We start from the raw sequence: 22,473 nt of genomic DNA, 5'->3' as shown, positions 1-22,473 counted from the left end.
TATCGATTTTGTTAATTTTTTCAAAGAATCAGCTTTTGGTCTTGTTACCACTTTCAATTGTTTTTCTATTCTTATTTCATTTAATTCTGCTCTAATATTTATTATTTGCTTTCTTCCAGTGCCTAAGGGTTTCTTTTGTTGCTCTCTTTCTATTTGATCAAGTTGTTGGGATAATTCTTTGATTTTGGCCCTTCTTTTTTGTATGTGTGCATTTATTGATATAAACTGACCTCTGAGCACTGCTTCAGCTGTATTCCAAAGGTTCTGATAGGAAGTTTTTTCATTCTCACTGTATTCTATGAATTTCTTTATTCCATCCTTAATTTCTTCTATAACCCAGTCATTTTTGAGCAGGGTATTGTTCAGTTTCCAAGTGTTTGATTTCTTTTCCCTCCTTTTTCTGTTATTGATTTCTACTTTTATGGCCTATGGTCAGAGAAGATTCTTTGTAATATTTCAATGTTTTGGATTCTGCTAAGACTTGCTTTATGACCTAATATGTGGTCTATTCTAGAAAATGTTCCATGTGCATTGGAAAAGAAAGTATACTTGGATGCTGTTGTGTGGAGTGTTCTGTACATATCTATGAGGTCATGGTGTTTGATTGTGGCATTAAGATCTTCTGTATCTTTATTGATCTTCTTTCTGGTTGTTCTGGCCTTTACCGAAAGTGGTGTGATGAAGTCTCCTACTATTATTATGGAGCTGTCTATCTCACTTTTCAGCGTTGTTAGAGTTTGTTTTATGTACCTTGAAGCCCTGTTGTTGGGTGCATGAATATTTAATATGCTTATATCCTCCTGGTATATTGTCCCTTTAATAATTATATAGTTGTCCTTCCTTATCCTTTGTAGTGTATTTAACTTTAAAGTCTCTTTTGTCAGAAATTAATACAGCCACTCCTGCTGTTTTTTGATTGTTGTTTGCTGGATATATTTTTTTCCATCCTTTGAGTTTTAGTTTGTTTCTGTCTTTATGTCCAGTGTGTCTCTTGTAGGCAGCAAATAGATGGATCGTGTTTTTTTATCCGTTCTGCAACTCTCAACTCTTTATTGGTGCATTTAGTCCATTTACATTCAACATAATTATGGATAGGTAATTTTTTTTTATGAGTTTAGTGCTGTCATTTTGATGTCTTTTTTTGTGTGTTGTTGACAGTTTCTTTTTTCCACTTAATTTTTTGTGCTGAGTAGTTTTTCTTTACATATGGTTTTTTCCTCCTTTTCATTGTTGTGGATTTTGTTTTTGCTGAATCTTTGTTTGTCCTGTATTTTATTTTGATGTGTAGAAGTGTTAGTCTTGTTTGTGTTTACCTTAATATTTACCCCTATTTTTCTAAGTTTAAAACAAACTTACATTTCTTTGTATTGCCCTGACTTCTTCTCCATATGAAAGATCTGTGACTACATTTTTTAGTCCCTCTTTATTGATTTAATGTTGTCATCTTTTACGTAATGACATTGCTGTTTCCCTGTTTTGAGTTTTTTTTTTTTTTTCCTAACTTTGATTTATTTTTGTGATTTCCCTGTCTGGGTTGATATCTGGTTGCTCTGTCCTGCGTTCTAGTCTTGGGTTGATATCTGATATTATTGTTTTTCTAACCAGAGTAGTCCCTTTAGTATTTCTTATAGTTTTGCTTTGGTTTTTACAAATTCCCTAAACTTCTGTTTATCTGGAAGTGTCCTAATTTTGCCTTCATATCTGAGAAATAGTTCTACTGGATATATGACTCGACGGCTGTGGGTTATGATTCTTAGTTGGCAATTTTTTTTTCCTTCAATGCTTTATGTAAGTCATCCCATTGCCTTCTAGCCTGTGTGGTTTCTGCCATGTCATCTGAGCTTATTCTTGTTGGCTCTCCTTTGTAGGTGACTTTTCATTTATCCCTAGCTGCTCTTAAAATTCTCTCTTGATCTTTGGTTTTGGCATGTTTGATTATAATATATCTTGGTGACTTTCTTTTGAGATCTACCTTATGTGGGGTTCAGTGAGCATCTTGGATAGACATCTTCTCATCTTGCACGATATCAGGAAAGGTTTCTGCGAACAAATCTTCAACAGTTTCTCTGTATTTTCTGTTATCCCTCCCTGTTCTGGCACTCCAATCACTCGTAGTTCATTTCTCTTCATACAGTCGAGCATGATTCTTAGGTTTTCTTCATTTTTTCTTAAATTCTTTTATCTGATTTTTCTTTGAATATATTGGTGCCAAGTATTTTATCTTCATTCTCACTAACTCTGACTTCCCTTTCCTGAATTCTGCTTCTCTGACCTTCTACAGAGCTGTCCAATTCTGAAATTTTATCGTAAATCTTCTAAGTTTCTGATTGCTGTCTCTCTGTGGATTTTTGCAGCCTATTAAATTTTTCATTAAGTTCTTGACTAACCTTCTTAACTTCTTCAACTGCTTTATCTGTGTGTTCCTTGGCTTTTTCTGCATTTTGCCTGGTATCCTTCCTGATTTTTTGAAGAGTTCTGTAAATTAATCTCTCCTTTTTTTTTTTTATTTTCTGAAATGGAACCATTTTATATTGTACATACCATAGCTTATGATGGAATAAGTAAGTAAAAAATTATACTGCTGCGCAACACATACACACACACACACACACAGAAATCATAAGAGGCAAAAAAAATTAGGATACAGTGAAAATAGTTATTTATACCTCTACCAGGTCCTTAGTGATAATGAACATTCTAAACCGTTCCACTGTGTGATCTTGGGAGGTCTCCACCCTCTAGGAACCAGTTAACTGCCTTCCAGGTAGTGAGTGTAAGTGCCAGCACTTTGTGGAATGTGTAGCCACAGCTTCCCCCAACTTGGAGTTTGGCAGGGAATAAGTCAGCCCTGGGAGATTTTCAGGCCATTGGGGACCTGGTGGCCAAGGAAGGAAGGTGTTTTCTTGGACTTCCTGCCCTTGGCTCAGCAGGTGAGAGTGCTTTGATGCTACAGTGGTGAGGGGGTGAGGGGTCCAGGGTGGGATGAGGGCATTGGCTCTGAGAGGTCTACCGTGCTGGGAAAGGAAGCACATCTGGATTTTTGCAGTCCGATCATTCTGTGCGGAAGGCCTTCTTGGCCAGCACTGCGTGCAGGGTGGCTGGCGCTCTGCTGGCACGGTCATGGTGGGGTCCGACTGGTCTTGACCACAAGTCCGTTCCTACCTTCCGGCATTTCAGAGAAAAATGGATGACAGCCTCGGTACTGTGGGCAGTGTCTTCATCCTCAACTGTGTAAACTCCTCTGGCCTGTCTGAAAGACACCATAGGTGAGAGCTGCAGGCAACCTTGCTGACTTTCCACTTCTGTGGATGCATGTGTTTGACTCTCCTTTAGTTCTCCAAGGCTGCACCCTCTGGTTTACCACAAACAAAAGGATATCAATCTCCAATACCTCTTTCATCAAAAAATGAAGTTTTGCTGCATGCAACAAAAAATGTTACTCCAGCTCTACGGAATCTAGAGGTAAAGCCACCCTGAGACGTGTTGGCAGCTAACACATCTGGTTGTTTCCACATGGAGATGCAGAACACACTTCTCCACGGAACTGACTGCCTGAGGGGGAAGATCCAGAGGTACAAGGATTTTTTCCTTTCCTTTTTTTTTTTTTTTTTTAAGACAGAAACCTCTCGGCATTGCAAACTTCAACATTAAGATTTTTAAATTTTTTTTTTCCCGTATTTTGGTGGGCATTTTGCATGAGATATTTGAAATTCAGGAACATTTTGACTCTCCTTGAAGTGCAGGAAATAGATTGGCTCCCTTACAAAAGAAAAAAAAAGTAAGAGCCTCACCCTCAGAAATGCTTAGAAAACAGATTCTAGGAGACACTTCCCATGGTGGTCGAGAGATAGATCCACACGATGAAGGCAGTACCTGAATAATGCACAAATTAGCCAAAAAAAAAAAACAGCCAACCAAACACACAGACCCCCACCCCCTATAACACACAACTTAAAGGCATTTGGAACTCCACTGCAGTAAAGAATGCTCAGGAAAATGTTTCAGGCCCAAGAAGTCTGTAGATTAATTAAGAGCAAACCAGGCCTCAGAACCATGGTTGGACAGTTTGTTCAAGGGGCAGCTCCATTTTTGTGAGAGGAAGCTGTTCCCAGGCAGGTGGGACAGAGATGGTGGCAGGGGGGATTCAATCACTCCTTTCTGGAGATAGTGCAAATCTTTCTGATTGCTTGGTGCCTTGTGTAGAGCCTTCAAGACGCATCTACCAAGGCCCACTCCCTGCTGGAGGCTGACAGTACATTCTGGGAACAACTATTTTGTTCACTCTGAGAGACAGGAACGCAAAGCAGAAGCAAGCCAGTTTTGGTCAGCTGCCGGGGAAGAGCAGGGTGAGGGGGAGCAGAGGGTAGCAGGTTACTTTGGATTTGAAACCCAAGCAATTTCCTATGAGAAAGTTCGGCACCAGCTATTCCTGTAGTCTGTTCAGACCATGGTAACTGGAAAAAGATGCACTTGTAGCCAGTCAGAGAAGCCATCTCATTCTTAGGATGTCTGGGAGGAAGCAGTGATGGTGGGCGGTGTAGGGTGCAAGTGCCAGAAGAATCTAGGGGCTCTGTATCTCAGCCTGGCCAAAGAGAGACTTGGAAACCCCGGCCTCAACTGCCTCAAGCAAGTGAAAGCAACTCGTGTTCACAGCCTGCACCAAGGAGGCCAGCTCTTGGGGACTGTGCCCTGACCCCTGTGACTTTTAGGGCCTCGGAGGCTGGTGCTGGCCCCACCCCAGGCTTGGGGCTCACCAAAGTCCTTGCACCTGGAAATGAGCAGGCTGGGGCCTTCCTGCTCCTCCCCAGCCTCCATTTCCCCATCTCCTTCCTGCCTGCTCTAGGTCCGTTCAAAGTCCTGGGGCAGGGAGGTGAGAGATATGAGGATGGTGGTGGCTGTTGCCACCACAACAAAACCAAGGGGGCACTTTCCAAAAGGAGATGTAAAAACAACCAGGAAACAGGCCAGAGGTCACCTCGAGGGCACAAAGCACAAAAGTGGACAGAACTGGCTGGACAGTGAAAAGCCTCGATGGTAAGTGGATTCCTGACTGGTACCACCTCCAATAGCTTATATCGTTAAATAGAGAAGTTGGTGGGGTGGGGGGGAGTGGGAGGGGATATAGCAGCAACTGAAATGGAATCTTGGCTTCAGAGACAATGTTCAGACGGACAGATGGACACTCCTGAAAGGCCGGCTCCCCCTTCCCAAAGACAGCAACTTAAAAAGTTTCAGTGTTTTGCTTCACAGCAGAGAGTTCTTCAGTGTCTTAGAAGTGATTCCGTACAGGGTCTTCTGGGATTTGGTCTTGGTAAACTTGAAGGGTTAGGAGTTCTGTTTGCAGCCAAGCGGAACTACTTGTGTGCCGTTGTTCTAGAATTAAGCCTGCTGATGTAGCTTCTGTAAGCGCGGGTCCAAGCTTCTCATCTAGTGTCTACATTTCCTTGGAGTTTTGTTGGTAAGCCTCCAGTTTCATCTTTTTCAAGGGTGGCACTCCTTCCAAATCTTGAGAGAGTTCTGATGTGTCTGTGGTGAGACTCGTATCACCAGATGGCTGCCTTTCCACTTTTTCTGAGCTGCTTGTCGAGTTTTCCATCAAAGAGTGCGAGTTCTGCTCGTCAGAGGCATCTTTGGCCCTGAGGTACTCCTTCCCATCAGCCTGGGTTTCATCCACCTTGGCTTCTGCATCATCACTGGGCACGGCTGAGTTGGGCTCTGGAGCAGGGCTGGAGTTACTGCTGTTCTCCCTTTTGATGGGGGAGGCACCTCCAATGGAGCTCTGGTTGCTGTTGTCATCATGCATGTCCATCATCCCTGGATAGGAGCTGTTCTCCAGAGTGGCCACCTCTGAGCCACACTTCTCATCCTTGCCCTTCTACTTGTTTTTGTTTTTCTTGTCAACCCCGGACTCCATCACAGAGAGCCACTTGTAGATTCACAGGGACGTATCATCCACAGGCACCCACTTCTTCTCCCATTTGCACACTTTCTCCATAGCTGCCATGACCCTCTTGATATCATCTTTGGCCCGGCTCCTGGTGTTGGCTCAAACCAACCTACCTGAGACGGTGCTGCTGGGAACAGAGGCTGAGGCTGCACCACTGGTCCTGCTCCTATTCCGTGGTGGCCACACTTGCTTGCTCGTGACTCACTCACACAGACATTCACACACACACTCACACACTCTTAAATTAATCTTTTGAATCCTGCCTCTGGTAAATTCCAGGAAGACATCATTGCCTTGATTCTTTGTTCTGAGAGCTTGTTGAGGTGATCATGATCTGCTTACTGTATCGTAGCTTCTTGTTTTGTTTTGTTTTGATATGCCCAAATAGGCTGCTTAAGTGAGCTATCTTGATTATTTGCACCTTTGAAGATTTAATGTCCTGTCACCAGATAGTTAGAGCTCTTACCAGGTATATGAAACCTAGGAGTCTATTCACTTTTCTTGTATGGATTCAGCTCAGGTGTCTAGGTAGTTGGTCACCAAGTGTGTAGTACAGGCTCTGACCCACAGTCTTAGAGGGGCAGGAATGATTGGTGTAGGCACAGGTATCTGGTTGCAGCAGGGGATCACATTCTGAACAAGGCAGGGGGCTGACAACCGTCTCCCAAGTGTCTGTGAGGAAACAGCGTCCCTGTTCCCTAGAACACACAGGTGGGTAGGTTCTGCAGCCAGACCATGGGTACCCAATGCTTTTGGTTTTGAGGACTGGGAGGTACCACTTTTCCTGTTGTGGGTGGCTAGGTGATATGGATGGAGCCACCAGCCCTCAGGCCCTGATGTGGGTAGGTGAGGATCCTGCTTAATAGGCAAAGTGGTGTCAAACATCAAAAACCCACCACTCCACTGCACAGTTGAAACAGTTGAAGTCAGATCTCTAGTACATACACTGTTGCAGTCTGCCAACATGGGCCTAAGCTCCTGAAATGGGCCCACACAGGTCTATGCAGGGGTGACAGGTATTCAAAGTCCACGGACCATTTGTGCCTGGGCAGGAGCCACTTCTGTCCTGAGTGCTCCAGTTTAGGGGAGCTGGCAGATTATCTTTCCCCCCAGTTATTGATTTATTCCTTCTCCAAGGAGAATGGCTCAGGTCACGCAATAGGACCTATCTCAGGCCCAGGAAAATTGACAGCCACAGAAGCCGGCTTGAGGGCTGAGGGTGTGGTAAAATAAACGCAAATACTTAGCTTTTGCTGAGAGCACTGTTCTTTTCTGGTTCCAAAGGCATGAGTAGGCTGTGTGGCTCACTGTCTCTCCCTGAGGAAACAGTGTCCGGAACGCTACTGCCAGCCCCGCCGAGATCATGCCTGAGGGGTGCCAGTTCCCAGAGTCAGTTCCGGCAACTCCTCACCACTTCCCTCCCCCTACCGCTCAGTCTGATTTCCTAACTTTGCCTTTGATGTTCAGGGCTCCTAGCTTGTCGTATATATAATGTTTCACTTGTTTTTTTAGGTCTTAGTTGTAAGAGGGATCACCGGAAGCATCTGACTACTCCGTCATCTTGGCCTCACCTCTGAGTTTATTTCCTTTTGCTCAATTAAAATGGAATGGCATTTTCAACTCTGAATCTATCGAGGGCACTGAGAGGTTTTGTTAGTACCGAGCATTAGTTTCCAACACCATTTCTATTGCTTTGTTCATCAATGCCACTTAAAAATGGCAACATCTAAGTTTTTGCCCCCTTAATTTCCACTTTAGGAACAGGCAGAACTTCTATCCTGAGGGACACTCAAAGTTTAGTCATTCATTTGAAAACAGACTGAATTTTGATTATGAGTCACATTTACCTATCTAAACTCAGGGGCTTTAGATTTTACAAGAACAGATGATTCTGAAATCAGAGATATTTCATTAATCTTTGGATAAACTTTGAGCAAGCATATTTGATAATTGATCTTCATTACCAGGCAAATGTGCAATTCAGGAAGCACTTATTTGTTACACATTCTTCATTTGGTTGTTGCCCAGGATCAATTTGCCATTTTGTTGAATAGAATAGGCCTTATAAATCATCCAACCTAGTTCACACCAGACACTTTGTTGTTGTTGTTAGGTGCCATTAAGTCACTTCCGACTCATAGTGATCCCATGTACAACAGAATGAAACACTAGTCCTGTACCATCCCCATGATTGTTGTTATGCTTGAGCCCATTGTTGTTCCACTGTGTCAGTTCATCTCATTGAGGGTCTTCCTCTTTTTCACTGACGCTCTGCTTTACCAAGCATGATGTCCTGCTCCAGGGTTGATCCCTCCTGATAGTATGTCCAAAGTATCACCATCCTTGCTTCTAAGGAGCATTCTGGCTGTACTTCTTCCAAGACAGATTTGTTAGTTATTTTGGCACCCTATGGTATATTCAATATTCATTGCCAACACCATAATTCAAAGGTGTCAGTTCTTCTTTGGCCACTTTAACCCAGTGCTGTTGAGTCTATTCCAACTCATAGTGACTGTATAGGACAGAATAGAACTGTTCGGCCACTTTAGAGCCCCTAAAACAAACCTCTCAAGGAAGATCCTAATGTGATCATTTCCACCTCCACCAAAGGTGTTTAAAATATTTTTTTTGAGCATTATCATGGCTGCTCAAGGAATTCTTAAGATAGTTAATACTGATGGAAATCCAGAGGTAAAGAACCAACCAATAAAATAAGAATGGTGGGTACAAAAATAAACAAGAATTGGCATGAATTTCATGTATGTTTCAAGGTTTTATGTGATTCTATGTAAAAAGGAAATGAATGGTTTTTTTGTCCACATGACCTGTACCCAGAAGGCAGTCATTTCTCCTTGCTTATCTGAGGCAGGGCGCGGGACAACTGTTTCCTCCCTTCACCTCCTTTCAATGAAGACAGACTGCTCTCGTCCACTTCACTCTGAATTCTCCTCTTCTGACCTGCGTCTCTTTAGTCCCATCCTGGCAGTAGTAACAAAGGCTTTGAATCCTCTGCTATCTGTAGAAATGCTGGAGTGATGTCAAAACCACAGGGTTTTGCCTCAGAGTTCCCCTGCCCTCAGTTTGTGTTCACCCAGCTACTACCAAACCATCCACACACAACACACATTTGCTTTCTCTTCGGGTATGAGGTTCCAGTGTGCTAGCTTCAGTGATCTTTCCATTTACCCCTTTTTAATTCCACCCCCAATAAGCAGAAAAGGGACCAAGATTTTTTTTTTTTTTCTTTTGTCTTCAAAAGGAAGCAGGGTAAAGAGTAGCTGTCTCCTGGAGCATAGGGACTCAAAATGAAGCAGGGCTTTGGCGATGTAAGTTGAGGGCAAAAGGGAAGACTTTGAAAGGTGAACTTGTGAGAGACAAGCTGGTCATGGAAAAGTAAATTGCCAGCTTGCCTCCAGTGAACAAATGCACCTGCCATTCGTATTGCAGCCAATTTGCTGTTTCTACTTTTATCTCTCTCACGCAGCAGGCTCCAAACTCTCAAAGGTTTTCCTGTGCCTCTTTTTGTGATGTGCAAACCAGCAGGGCTGTAAGATAGAGGGTTCTGTATATGGATTTTATCCCCACCCTCTCTCCCACTCATTGCATTAAAATAAATTGAGACAATGATATTCATAAGAGAAGCAAAGTTCTAAGGAGCAACAGTTCTTCCACCAAACCCTAGTGTCTCGTCAACCGTTCAGTTTTATAGGTGCTCAGCATCTACCTATAATGCAGGGACTGGAGCCCAGCCACCAAGGGAGAGGCACGCTGTGCTTTGAACACGTTACTTAGGCTTCAGGTGATGCCTTCTAATCCCACACTCGTATAGTGAATAATAACTCCTGGAGAAAGACTTCCTTTGAAGGATGAAAGTTTGCAAATAAGGTGTCAGTGCCTAAATATATATATGTATATATATTGTCAATGTGAGGAAATGTTTGATAATGAGCGGTTGCCAGGTGTCTATTTTTAATTACCTAAGTGGGGGGGAGAAACGCCATCTTTCTGTAAAAAGAATTCAGAATGACAAATGTAGATCTGCTTATTTGAAAACATCCAGTTCAATCATTTCTAAAAGATTTAATTATTTCAGCATGTCTTGTTGAGCTTTTACAGTAGCTTACGTTTCTCAACCCCAAAAGATGCTTCTAGGTACAGACTTCCAATTCTGTATGTCTGTGCTTCTCTGAAGACACTTTTAAAAATAGGCTATTTCAAACACTAGCAGGAAAGAAAGGAAGACCTTGGAACAGCATCAAATGAAGTTTTTTGCTTTGTTTCTTTCTCTCTGTCATGAAAACCTGAAGTAAGTGTTTTGCAAAATGTTCTGATGCTGACTTAAGGCTGGTATTTTAATTGCACAAAGGAGAAGTTATTCGACTGTAGTTGCCTGATGGAAGGGAAGGCCTCTGTCTTTAGACTTATGACATAAAGAAAATGCAAACATTTGGACAACACTTCTTTTCCAGTGCCCTCCCTTGCCTTTCTGACTTGTGCTTCTGTGCAAAATGAATTGCCTTCAATTAAAAGTGGGAGTGCTAAGCAACTGTAGTATATATCTCAGAGAACAGAAGCTAGGATCTTATCTAGAGCGCAGACATCATTAGAAACAGAAAGAAGGCACTCAAGGTATCCTAATGGTAAAGAAATAAACACTGCTTAAATGTTCTAATCTGCTCTCCAGAGACATCACAGATGAAATACAAGTCACTGTTCATCCATTATCTCCCCAAAATACAGTTTCAGAGAGAGTTTTTCTGGCCTTTATTGATACATTCATTTACTTATTCCTACTTTTGTTCCAGAAAATATTTAAACTTCTGTGCTTGATATTCCAATCAAGTAGCACTAGCGTGTTCAGAGATCAATGACATTTATTGTAAGCACTTGCTATGTTCCAGGCATCATGTAAAGCATTTCACATGTATTTTCTCATTCAATACTTTTAAAATCCTTTGAGATAGGTTAATTTTCCCATTCTGCAGATGAGGAAACTGAGCCAAAGAAAGGTTAAATTTCTGCTCAAGATTAAACAGGTAGTGAATTGAGGAACCGGGATCAGAACCTTGCCTGGCTTTAGAGTTCAGTGTCTAGCCATTAACCTATGCTCTAGAAATATGTCTTGAAAGAGGTTGTTCCCACGCTCATAAGTTCCCAGGCATATCTGAGTTAAGTTCCTTTTGTCAGAGCATTCATCCCACTCTACTTTTGACTGTAGACCCACGACTTCTTAAGTTCATGGATATGGGGGAGCAGTAGACACGGTACTGTTTGGACCCAGCTCAATTTAATTGATTTTCTAAGCCCTCTTCTCAATAGATATTATAAACCTATACCACTGGAGTTGGGGAGATGTTATTGGCCCATAAGCACACTGTAAAGATCAGTCCCTAAGTCTCCTGCCAGTTGCTGTCCAGTTGATTCTGACTTACAGTGACCGTCTGTATGTCAGAATACTGTGCTCCATAGGGTTTTCGGTGACTGATTTTTCAGAAGCGTATAATCAGAACTTTCTTCCAAGGACCCTCTGAATGGCCTCAAACCTCCAACCCTTCTGTGAGCAGCTAAGAGCATTAAGCATTTGTACTACGCAGGGACTCCCTAATTAGCGTTATAACTTGTGCTAGGCCAAGTATAACTACACAGTCACGGGACACTTTCTGCAAGCCACAAATAAATGCCAGTCCTGTTACCATACAATCCTGCCTCAATTTTCTCTTCCATATGAGCTCTCTGAAAAGAAAGAACGCTTAAAAGAAAATATTCTAAGCACAGATAAATATACTTTCCTTACTTGATTTAGTTAATCCTTGTATCCATCCTGGGATCTAGAAAATTGGCATATGTTCTTTTTCTCCTTTTAGACATGAAGACACTGAGGTATGGAGAGATTTTGTGTCACGGAGGAGCCCTTCTGGGAGTCAGAAGAAGTGTGGGAATCAAAATCTAGGGATCCTATAGCCTGTGTTCCCTGTTGTTTAGTGAGTGGGGCTGCTCTTAGATAAGGCTGTTCACTTATGTGGGTCAGATCTTATTTTCTATTCAGAGTCACACATTTTCAGTATGTCCCCCTCACTATTATCCTGAAGTTCTCCCTAGTTGGCCTTAAAAATAATTACTTTACTGGAAATACATTCAGTGAAATTCCTTTATGTTTTCTTATGAAGAAGTGATTTTGTAATAATGAGACCTGCAAAACGGCAAATACAGGACTGTTTCACTACGAAAAAGCTGAGGACAGACTCAACCCATGTTAGAAACCATATTTGTTCTGGTAATCTATTATTTTATATTTAAGTGAAGGAAACCAATACAGAGGTCCCTGAGTCCTAGCGTTGGTTATATAACAGCTTCCTTAAATAGTTCCCTTAATGTCCTCCTCCTCTAGCCTGTGGGGATGGGGGTGGGGAAAAAAAACCCTGCAGGTACAAAAAACACCAAGACAGAGGGAAAGCCAAAAATATAACTCAGGACTCAGATATTTCCTGGCAGCTGTGCTATTTTACTAGCAAGCATATGCAACCAGAGTGAAGCTTGGTTATAGTACCTGGAATACAAACTAAGCATTTTTCGTTCCTCAGGCCATTTCTAGAAATATCTGGTACAGTTTCATTACCTCTATAGTTATGAACGAGGTTGTGACTCCCTTGATGAGAAATGCCATTCTGCTAATTCCAATCACATTCCTTTAAACTGGCTTCACGTGGTTTGTGTAGAGCACTTGCTTCCACGCTGTTCATCTTACGTTTATTTACAAAATTCGAACTTGAGAATGCCAGAGTCCCAGGGCAGATGGCTTACAGTTATCAGGGCTCTGGAAACAAGCACTTTCAGGTTCTTAACACCAAAACTGTATGATCAGAGACAGGCATGAGGTAGGTAACTCGTAATAGTTGGCAGAGACCAAAGTGAGACACAGAAGTAGGCACTGGCCTCCATTTCTGACTCTGCACTGTGTCTTCGGTACTGGTGGAAGAGAGGACAGGTCCCCACACCTCTTATAGGCAATGGCCAATGTCAGGCAGGAGGCTGTAATTGGCCAGAAAATCAAAAAGAAATGGATGAGCAGACCAGAAGATTGTTTGTGTAGTAATTAGCAACAACCAAATCAATCTTCACTGAATGGAGAAGAGGATTTCATTCAACTGTCTTAATCATGAAATATGAGGGACCCTGAGAGGACATCATTCCACTCTCCAGCTTCAGGCCAGCACACATCTAAATAAAAGTTGAAATGTTTGCTCTTCTTAGTGGTATTTCAGCAAGGGTAATTAACGTTAGCTGCCACAGCAGACATCCCTGAACTCTCGTGGCTCACGCAGTCCAATCCAGGTCAAGCAGCCTTCTGCTACCAGCCACTAGGCCACTTGGATCCCCCAGCCCCTTGGGCGCTATGGCAAGGTAGGAAAAGGCTGGAGCAACACCCACGTTCTTTTTAAGGGTAGGCCTGGATATAGTTTGCCTCACCTTCTCTAAGATATTATTGGCCGGAGCCCAGTTATATGTTTCCAAACTAACTGCAGGAAGTTGGGGAATGTAGAGAAGCACACAGATACTTGGTGAGCACTAACAGCACCTTCCACAATATCAGAGGACATCATGGACAATACATTGGGAACGCCATTCTGAAGAGCTCTGGATGGTACCAGCACACTCATCCATCCAACAAGGAGGCAGAGGGACTAGACCCACGGCGCCCTGACAGAGCACACACACAACTAATGTAAGACAGGTCGAGGCAGACAGCTAGCTTGGAAGCCAAAATTAGATTTAATGTGTTTGTCTTCGGTTTTGCATTGTGATTTCAAGAATGTGAAGCATTTTAAAAATATTTTAGCAAAGGGGTTAAGTAGAAGAGCATAGATCCACGTTTGGGAAATACACCGGTACCAGTTTGATCTGGTCAGTTCCAACTTGCGGTAGCCCCACGTGTGTCAGAGCAGGGCTGTGCTCCACAGGGTTTTCAACGGCTGAGTTTTTGGAAGTAGTTCGCCAGGCCCTTCTTCTGAGGTGTCTCTGACTGGACTTGGACTGCCAACCTTTCAGTTAGCAGTGGAGCGGGCTTGCACCACCCAGGGACTTGGGGGAAATACACGCATCCATGTAAAGTGGCACTCTGTCATTTTCCCACCGCCTTTTCCTTCCTCTGACTAATTGTCACAATTTTAATGGAGCCCTATGAAGACGTTCCCTTCGGTCTAGTATAAGCGAAACGTTCCTATTACTCCCATTAGAACCTGTAAACTACGGTGTGCTTTGAGTCGAACAGTTTAGCATCTGATTGAATGAGAAAGGTTATAATGTTTTGAATGCTGGATTCACATGTCAGAAATACCCACAGCATATGACGTTTACACGTGTGAATTCCCTAATCCCAAGCAGGGTTGTCAACTACCAGCGTACCAGCTTTGTTTGGTTGATACTTTTTCTTTTTTACAATGTTTTAAGACACTTTTTAAAACATTTATAATAATTTACTCTACTTTGTAATTAGACTTAGTGATTAGAATTTTGCTCACTTATGTAGCTGTTTTCCCTTAAATGGATGGCACCAGCTGGCTTATACCTGAAACGTGATCTGACTCCCAAAGCTATTGGGGGGCCAGCATAAGGCAACACATAATGTATGGAGCTTCACGAAAAGTTGACAGAGAGGAGAGGTTTTGCATTCTCTTATATTTCCTCTAATGGAGGAAGATTGGCTTTTAAACTTAAACTTACTCTGGGCATACATTTAATTTATGTGACATGGAAAAATACTGATATTATGTTCTGTCATACAACCTCTCATCATCAGAGGGAGGACAAATAACTAGAAGTTTGCAGTTTGGATTTGAACCACTTGGGGTATTTTACCCTCAGGAGAAACGTGATGGCTGTGTAATTAATGAAGACAGCGTTCAGCAAAAGGCTAAGAGAGCAAAGGAGTCGCAAGTGGCCCTGAGTTCCCCTAGTCGTTTCTGTGTAATTTTACTCATGGTATTAAAATCCAGTAAGTTATTCATTCACTCCCTTAACGTACAACTAATGAGAAACCATGTCAGGCTAGGCATTTTGCTTTCGTGTTGGGGTGATGGGGTTAAGTAAGTTTTATTCATGGAAATCCAACATTCTCAATTGCCAAAGTCTCTGAGGGGCATTTCATTTTCCAATGAGGTTAAGTGACTTGTCTGAGGCCAGAGGGAAGGTGGGAAGTTAACAGACAGAGGGATCGGCTTACCCTTCCCCATTGCTTGAAAAGGAAGAGGTGTGGGCTCAGAATGGAGAACCCTCCTGGTGGCCAGCAGGCCTGGCTCTCTTAGTCCATCTGGAGCTGTTTGGAAGTGATAACGCAAGCATCCCACTTACTGCGACAGTGTGTCCCTCCTCCTTGTGCAGCCTGTGGCTTATTGAGAACAAGCCTGTGGCCATCACGTAAGGAGCCTTTAGTCAGCTGAATCCAGGTGGACTAGAGGACTGACTGGGCATCAGAGCCGTGATGACCATGACTGCCTCTTCCTGATTCCTGCAGTTCAGTTGCCATGGCGTTGACTCCAACTCAGGGTGACACCATGCGTCAGAGTAGACCTAGGCAGCAGAGCATTTTCAATGGCTGATTTTTCAGAAGTAGACCATAGGGCCTTTCTTCCAAGGCACCTCTGGGCGTACTTGAACCTCTAACCGTTTTATTAGCAGCCAAGTGTTTGCACCACCCAGGGGCTCCATTCCTGCTCTAATAGCCGAATAATCTGCCTCATGTGCTGTGACAGGACAGAGATGGGGGCAGAAATGTGAGTGATGCTCACTTCCTTCCTCTTATGCTCACTGTCTGCAGTTTTTATAGAGAGTTCCCACCAAAGCCATGTGGATAGTTTACTACTTCTGGTGGCTACGAGGGCAATTCCAAACATGATACAGACGCAGCACAGAGCCAGAGAAATTCCTCCTGGCTCGCCTCGTGGAAGTGCAGCTAATTCGGACCCGTCCTGAGTCAATCTGCATCACTTTCTCCCTCTACCCAGCCCCATTTTCCCAGCATTCAGTTTTTCTCTAGATGAACCCAAAGTTTCACTTGTAGTTAAAACCATCTTGTTGGAAGAAAGGGTCAGTGGACACATCATGTTGTATGAGTGCAAGCGTTGTGAGAGATGGATACAAACATGGCCATGGAGGGTCACAGCTGCCTCAGAAATCATTCGCTAGACTGCTCAGGCCTCGTGGCGTGGTGCCGAGAGACTGCTTTTTGCAAGAATAGATCAGCTTGCCTGAACGCAGGTGTTGTGCATGTCTATGTGTGGCACTGGGAGCTAGGTGTGGGGGTTTTGATAGGCAGCATGGGTTTCCTTAGCACATGGAGGCTTGCCTAAAACGCCACGGCGGGATGCAGAAGGAAGAGAAGAGAAATCTTTGACATTTCTCAATAACATGCCTAGGACTCTGAGCAAACTAGTGGGGCCTGAGGTCCCTCTATGCTTAACTTTACATCCAGGTCAGGGTTAACAAGAGACTCACCCATTCAGGTCATTTGTGGAGGCAGAGATGCAGTATTCCTCCCCACGCCACCACACCATTCATTCTCTTGAGAGATAAAAATCCCATTCTGCATTGACCAAATTGAAGGAAAGGAAAGGTGATACAGGCCTGTGAGGATGGCTCCAATTTCCATTGTGAAATAATAAAAGCTTTCCAAGTTTCAGATATTAATAATATCATTATTAAAAAAAAAAAAATCCTCTCCAAACCAGAAAGCAAATCCTTTATCATATAACTTTGAAACAGAATAATGCAAAGAAAACTAGCTCCAGTAAACCCAGCCCCTGTAGCCCCTGTACGTCAGTGGTACATCAGTTGGGAAGGACAACTACCTACCCAGACTTTCTTATCTCTAGCTGTGCCCTGGTTATCTTGGCAACTATTTAATTCAATCAGTATGGCAGCAACTCACATCTCAGAGATAAATAATCTAGTTCATGAAATGTCAATGCCTTCCTTGGATCCTCCTGACATAGTCAGAAAAGCTGGCTTTGAGCTGCAGTACTTTTACTTTCTAGTTTTGTGACCTTGGCCAAGAGAATGGATCTCACGGAGGCTCAGCTTTCAAACGAACATGGTAGAAGAAGGGTGATAATACCTGCCTGATGTATTGCACAAGAATACGCATGGGTCAAATATGACAAGGCATGTTGTTGTTAAGTGCTGTCTAGTCGGTTCCGACTCATAGTGACCCTACATACTACAGAACGAAACACTGCCCGGTCCAGCATCATTCTCACAATCATTATTATGCTTGAGCCCATTGTTGGAGCCACTGTGTCAATCCATCTCGTTGAGGGTCTTCCTCTTCTTCGCTGACCCTGTATTTTCCCAAGCATGATGTCCTTCTTCAGGGACTGATCCCTGTCCAAAGTATGTATGACACAGTCTCACCATCCTTGCTTCCAAGGAGCATTCTGGCTGTACTTCCAAGACAGAATGACAAGGCATATTCCACTGTTTTAACAGTATCGTGTCATGCTATCACAGATGTTACTATCATCATCATTATCTTTTTTATTTCTTCTCACTTTTCTACTCATTTGTGTCTTCCTGCATTATTTAATTGTTCACTTGCCACCTCCAACAGAGGGCAAGCAACGTTAAGAAAGAGGAATCCAACTCAAATTCATTAATTAGAGGTTTTTGGTTTTGACACTTTTCTCCCACAGACCCTGCACAATTTTATTTACATCTCTGGATTTTTTAAACCTTCTTGGAATTGCTGAAAGCATTCTATCTCTTGTAGCTAGGTTTAACACTTGCAGCAATTACTACTCTCTCTACTGTCATATATGATTTTTGAAAACATTGTAATTTACATGAATGTATGAATCAATTCACAATGGTAACCTCATAACTTTTTGTTTAGAAGGAAATAATATGAACGCTGCACATTCTCTTTGTGATAGTTCATGGTAAGCCTTGAATAGGGGTAATGCAAGGGGAAAAAAATTTCTAAATCCTTCTGTGAATCCTATTCTTGGTCTAAGTATTCAGTCTTCTGGGCCCTTGATCAATGGCAGAAAAGGACTTTTATTATTTCCATGTGTTCTAGGTATGCTTGAGTTCACCCTAGTTGGTTTCTATTAGAATCTACCTCCTTCCGTACACACAAAGAACACTATACGCCTTAAGCAACTAAAACAATAGAATTTAGGCTAATAATATGGGCATGAAATCATTAAGTTTAAGGGTTTCATACAAATTCCATAGTTATCTCTACATAGTTCTGATTCCAAAGATGAAACAAAGAAATGAGATGAACAGTAAGCCATTTTGAAAATGGTATAGTAACTATTCTTACTATTTTCATGATAACTTCCTACTGGCACTTCTGTTAAAGAAATAAAAACTGGCAATAATGGACAACCTTAGCTGGCCAGGAATGGGCATATTGGCACTTAGATAATTTGTCCTCTTTCTAAGACAACCCACACACTTAGGTTCTGGGATGGTTCTACACATTTAATCAATATAGAAAAATCCCAATATAATATACCTTCTTTTTAGGTAGACTAAGAGAATCTTAAGAATCCCTGGTTGCTCCGTAGTTAAGCACTCAGTTGCTAACCAAAAGGTTGGCAGTTTGAACCCACCAGCCCCTCTGTAGAAGAAAGATGTAGCTGTCTGCTTCTGTAAAGATCACAGCCTTGGAAGCCCTATGGGCAATTCTACTCTGTCCAATAGAGTCACTATGAGTCAGAATCAACTTGATGGAAGTGGGTTTGGTTTTCAGGAAATCTTAGGTAGATGCAGATATTCATGGCACACATGTATCACAGTAAGAACACATATACCCATGGATGGTATATAAGTGAGCTGCATAATACTTCATTGTCCCATGGACACTGTGTTTTGAGTTTCTTAGAGCTTCTGACCCAACATCCCTTTTGGTGGTAGCCGCTGTCTGGGCGGGTCGGTAGGGACTGTTTTGGTGTAAATCTGACTCCTGGACCACTGACAGGGACTCACAGGGCCGCTTGAGAATGTCAGCAAGTAAATCACAAAGGCCCAAAAGAGTATGTCTTACTCAGCTTCTACCTTTGGCCAATGCAGTAAAATGCCACTGCATCTTAGAGCACTATGGTGAGTGAGGCTATTGCAATCGAGGCTTGAAGTTTTTCTTAGTTCTTTCGGCTTGACAAACGCTGAGGGTGTTCTTCCTTTTTGGCTTTCTATCTCCAGCTCTTTGCACGTGTCATTATAATACTTTACTCTCTCTTCTCTAGAGGCCCTTTGAAATCTTCTGTTCAGTTCTTTTATTTCGTCAATTCTTCCTTTTGCTTTAGCTGCTCGATACTCAAGAGCAAGTTTCAGAGTCTCCTCTGACATCCATCTTGGTCTTTTCTTTCTTTCCTGTCTTTTCAATGACCTTTTGCTTTCTTCATGGCTGATGTCCTTGATGTCATTCCACAGCTTGTTTGGTCTTCGGTCACTAGTGTTCAATGCGTCAAATCTATTCTTGAGATAGTCTCTAAATTCAGGTGAGATATACTCAAGGTCATATTTTGGCTCTCGTGGACTTGCTCTGATTTTCTTCAGTTTCATCTTGAACTTGCATAGGAACAATTAATGATCTGTTCCACAGTCAGCCTCTGGCCTTGTTCTGACTGATGATATCGAACTTTTCCATCGTCTCTTTCCATAGATGTAGTCAATCTGATTCCTGTGTGTTCCATCTGGTGAGGTCCATGTGTATAAAAAATAGTCACCATTTATGTTGGTGAAAGAAGGTATTTGCAATGAAGAAGTCATTGGTCTTGCAAAATTCTATCATTTGATCTCTGGCATTGTTTCTATCACCAGGGCCATATCTTCCAACTACTGGTCCTTCTTCTTTGTTTCCAACTCTCGCATTCCAATCACCAGTAATCATCAATGCATTCTGATTGTATGTTCTATCAATTTCAGGCTGCAGCAGCTGATAAAAATCTATTTCTTCATCTTTGGCCTTAGTAGTTAATGCACAAATTTAAATAATAGTCATATTAACTGGTCTTCCTTGTTGTTGTTGTTAGGTGCCGTCTAGTTGGTTCTGACTCATAGCAACCCTATGCACAACAGGACGAAACACTGCCTAGTCCTGTGCCATCCTTACAATCGTTGTTATGCTTGAGCTCATTGTTGCAGCCACTGTGTCAATCCACCTCCTTGAGGGCCTTCCTCTTTTCCACTGACCCTGCACTCTGCCAAGCATGATGTCCTTCTCCAGGGACTGATCCCTCCTGACAGCATGTCCAAAGTATGTAAGATGCAGTCTCACCATCTTTGCCCCTAAGGAGCATTCTGGCCGCATTTCTTTCAAGACAGATTTGTTTGTTCTTTTGGCAGTCACTGGTATATTCAATATTATTCGCCAACACCACAATTCAAAGGAGTCAACTCTTCTTCAGTCTTCCTTATTCATTGTCCAGCTTTCACATGCATATGATGTGGTTGAAAATACCATGGCTTGGGTCAGGCGTACCTTAGTCTTCAGGGTGACATCTTTGCTCTTCAACACTTTGAAGAGGTCCATTGCAGCAGGTTTGCCCAGTGCAATGCGTCTTTTGATTTCTTGACAGCTGCTTCCATGGGTGTTGATCGTGGATCCAAGTAAAATGAAATCCTTGACAACTTCAATCTTTTCTCCGTTTATCATGATGTTGCTCATTGGTCCAGTTGTGAGGATTTTTGTTTTCTTTATGTTGAGGTATAATCCATACTGAAGGCTGTGGTCTTTGATGTTCATTAGTAAGTGCTTCAATTCCTCTTCACTTTCAGCAAGCAAGGTTGTGTCATCTGCATAATGCAAGTTGTTAATGAGTCTTCCTCCAATCCTGATGCCCTGTTCTTCTTCATATAGTCCGGCTTCTCATATTATTTGTTCAGCATTGGTGAAAAACAAGGCTCCAGGAATTGATGGAGTATCAATTGAGATCTTTCAACAAACAGATGCAGTGCTGGAGGTGCTCACTCGTCTATGCCAAGAAATATGGAAGACAGCTTCCTGGCCAACTGACTGGAAGATATCCAGATTTATGCCTATTCCCAAGAAAGGTGATCCAACCGAGTGTGGAAATTATAGAACAATATCATTAATATCACACGCAAGCAAAACTTTGCTGAAGATCATTCAAAAACGGCTGCAGCAGTATATCGACAGGGAACTGCCAGAAATTCAGGCCAGTTTCAGAAGAGGACGTGGAACCAGGGATATCATTGCTGATGTCAGATAGATCCTGGCTGAAAACAGAGAATACCAGCAGGATGTTTACCTGTGTTTTATTGACTATGCAAAGGCATTGGACTTTGTGGATCATAACACACTATCAAAAACACTGTGAAGAATGGGAATTCCAGAACACTTGATTGTGCTCATGAGGAACTTTTACATGGATCAAGAAGCAGTTGTTCAGACAGAACAACGGGATACTGATTGGTTTAAAGTCAGGAAAGGTGTGTGTCAGGATTGTATTCTTTCACCATACCTATTTAATCTGTATGCTGAACAAATAATACGAGAAGCTGGTCTTCCTTGTAGGCATATAGATATTATCCTATCACTGACAGCACTGTACTTCAGGATAGATCTTGAAATGTTCTTTTTGACAGTGAATGCAATACCATTCCTCTTCAAGTTGTCACTCTCGGCATAGTAGGCTCTGTGATTGTCTGATTCAAAATAGCCAATACCAGTCCATTTCAGCTCACTAATCCCTAGGATATCGATGTTTATGTGTTCCATTTCATTTCTGATGATTTCCAGTTTTCCTAGATTCATACTTCATACATTCCATGTTCCAATTATTAATGGATGTTTGCAGCTGTTTCTTCTCTTTTTGAATTGTGCCACATCAGCAAATGAAGGTCCCCCAAAATTTACTCCATCCATGTCATTAAGGTGGACTCTACTTCGAGGAGGCAGCTCTTCCTCAGCCATCTTTTGAGCACCTTCCAACCTGGGGGGCTCATCTTCCAGCACTATATCAGACAGTGTTCCGCTGCTTTTCATAAGGTTTTCACTGGCTAATACTTTTCAGAAGTAGACTCCTCGGCCCTTCTTGCTAGTCTGCCTTAGTCTGGAAGCTGAGACGAAGCCTGTCCTCCATGAGTGACCCTGCTAGTATCCTGCATAGCTTCCAGCATCACAGCAACACACAAGCCCCACACTATGACAAACTGACAGACACGTGGGGGAAAACAAAAGAAGACCTCTCTTTTATTGGGATTTATAAATTATTTAAAAGTGACAAAATTTTATTTGGAAAGATTTTTCTTGGTAGTTCAAGAGTTAAGCTTCTAGAAATTTTAGTGGAACTTATTTCACTTGTGGTTGTGTACTCTCGCATCCTTGTTACTCTTTATTGTAAGGTATAAATGCCTAGACATTGATTGACTAAAGGGCTAAACATATTGATATGACTGTCCCATTTGTAGTTTAGAACTCAATATATATATCTTTGGGGTGTTTTATTGTTAATTCCAACATTAGTGATTAGTTGGGAATTGTAGTAATTACCTACACCTTT

At 42.3% G+C, this 22,473-nt stretch overlaps 1 protein-coding gene and 1 pseudogene across 3 annotated transcripts in view; one reads left to right on the top strand and one right to left on the bottom strand.

Moving 5' to 3' along the window:
* The window catches only part of LSAMP (limbic system associated membrane protein), a 991,063-nt gene that overhangs the window by 570,499 nt on the left and 398,091 nt on the right, over window positions 1-22,473 (top strand). The window lies entirely within an intron of this gene.
* On the bottom strand, window positions 5,435-8,925 carry LOC126057162 (B-cell CLL/lymphoma 7 protein family member A-like; annotated as a pseudogene).

This window comes from Elephas maximus, chromosome 1 (genome assembly GCF_024166365.1).
Source record: "Elephas maximus indicus isolate mEleMax1 chromosome 1, mEleMax1 primary haplotype, whole genome shotgun sequence".
In the NCBI taxonomy this organism is placed as follows: domain Eukaryota; kingdom Metazoa; phylum Chordata; class Mammalia; order Proboscidea; family Elephantidae; genus Elephas; species Elephas maximus.
The sequence above is the reverse complement of the archived record's forward strand: the minus strand, read 5'-3'. Positions and strand labels throughout refer to the sequence as shown.